At 42.4% G+C, this 1,768-nt stretch overlaps 1 long non-coding RNA gene across 1 annotated transcript; it reads right to left on the reverse strand.

Annotated features, from left to right (window-relative positions):
* Positions 1 to 676: 676 nt before the first annotated feature.
* LOC149230080 (uncharacterized) lies at positions 677 to 1,278 on the reverse strand. Its single transcript, XR_016247347.1, has 2 exons — positions 1,086 to 1,278; positions 677 to 963 (listed from the first exon to the last, which is right to left on the reverse strand). It is a non-coding gene; the product is annotated as an uncharacterized LOC149230080 (long non-coding RNA).
* Between the last annotated feature and the right edge of the window lie 490 nt (positions 1,279 to 1,768).

The following is a 1,768-nucleotide window of genomic DNA, read 5'->3' on the forward strand; positions in this document are numbered from 1 at the left end:
TCAGAACCAAAAAGGTACATAAGAAAACTGACAAAGTAGCTGTACATTCAAATATCAGTGCCGCAATATTAACAAATAAGGAACAAGCACTTGCTGTAACTGATGAAACAATTTAGAATCTGGTTAAAACCCTTAGTCAAGGGTTTGAACCTGTATGTCAGTGAACCCATGCATAAAGCCCTTAATCGTGCTTACGGCCACGCCGTTAAATGCACCAGGAAAACCTCATGTCAAAATCTGAATATTAACCATAGATTATAAGCATGAGAATGACACGGCCGCAAGAACAGGGTTGCGTACCCGGGGCAGCATATGTATATGCATATATGGTAAACAATAAATCTAATATAAAATAACGAAATAGTGCATAAGATAAGGATTAACGCATATGGATACATATGAACCCTCTGTTGAGAGGATGTCTTCACCGTATCAATTCAAGCAGGAAATGGTGCATAAAACAAGTAACGCATACATGCATGACCATGTAGTGAACCCCTGACAGAACCAGTTATAACATATTAGGAGACAGTAACAAGTTATATATTAACTGAATCAGAAGCATACGATTATGGCATATAAAAAGGGCCACCATCGATATAACAGAAAAGCCTGGAACATAAATAGCACTACATTTGGAAAGTAAGGAACAATCGATAACATTAAACCCAGAGGGTGAAATTAATGGCAATAGAAGTTCATGTATATTAAACCTGAGAACCGATAGGTACAGTACATGTCCTTATAAACAAAATGATAAGTAGAGTAGCCCTACATGGCATTAGAACATGGAGGTCATTTAACAATGTACAGTTATCAGTCAAAGCATTACAGGCACGAAGCCATAAAACCCTAACCAGCCATACTTCTATCAGTCGGCATGGGTGCCAAAAGTCACAACTACCCAAGCCCTAACTAAACCAAATGAATATGGGTCTCGGCGTGTTGTGACCGACTGCAAACCTGTGGCATAAAACCGAGAGCGTCGTAAGACACCTCTCTGACCTTAGACCGATACAAATCTAGCCGACTGTGTAAACCCTTATCGGAGGCCGAGAGCTATTTACCATCGGTATCAGGCATACCTGGCATGCTTGGAGTGGCATACGTTTGAAGCGGTGGATGGCCGACCATATGAACCCTGCATAAAACAAATGCACAGCCATGAGCTTATAAACAGTCAAGCAAACCTTAAGTCCTGCGGATAAGAGCATAGCATCACTGTAAACCAAAGCTGGAAGGTAAATGTCAGTCATAACAATCGTTGTATATTACCTGAGGCAGCAAGTAGAACCGGATGAGTGTTGCAGAGGAGAGATCGCCGGCCTGAGAAGATATTCGGCCTCTCCGTGTTGCACAAATGAACCAAAACCCCAAGACTCGGAGGTATATGTATGACACATCAAACCCTCAAATAAACCTGAACCCTTCGATGCCGAGATCGGATCTCCATCGTCCATTCGAGCGGGAGCCTGGCGCGAAAACCCTCGGCGGGTCAACCGAGGATCACATGGCTTCACATGGGTTATGCCACCTGGCGAAAGGTTGGTGAGAAGGGTTAAGTCTCCGTCCCCACCTGGCCGGAGCTAGTTAAGTTATAACCGGTGATGTGTCAACCCAGAACTCCGCATTAACATCCAAAGTATTATGTCAAACCTTATAGAACCGTAACCGTGAGTATTACTTGCATAAAGAATATATGTGCAATGGTAAGAGCGGGAAAGTATATAGGAGTATTATTAAGAACTGGTATATATATAAAGGGAAT

This window comes from Pinus tabuliformis, chromosome J, assembly GCF_031772625.1.
Source record: "Pinus tabuliformis cultivar Carrire ecotype Pingquan chromosome J, CPIR1, whole genome shotgun sequence".
Lineage (NCBI taxonomy): Eukaryota > Viridiplantae > Streptophyta > Pinopsida > Pinales > Pinaceae > Pinus > Pinus tabuliformis.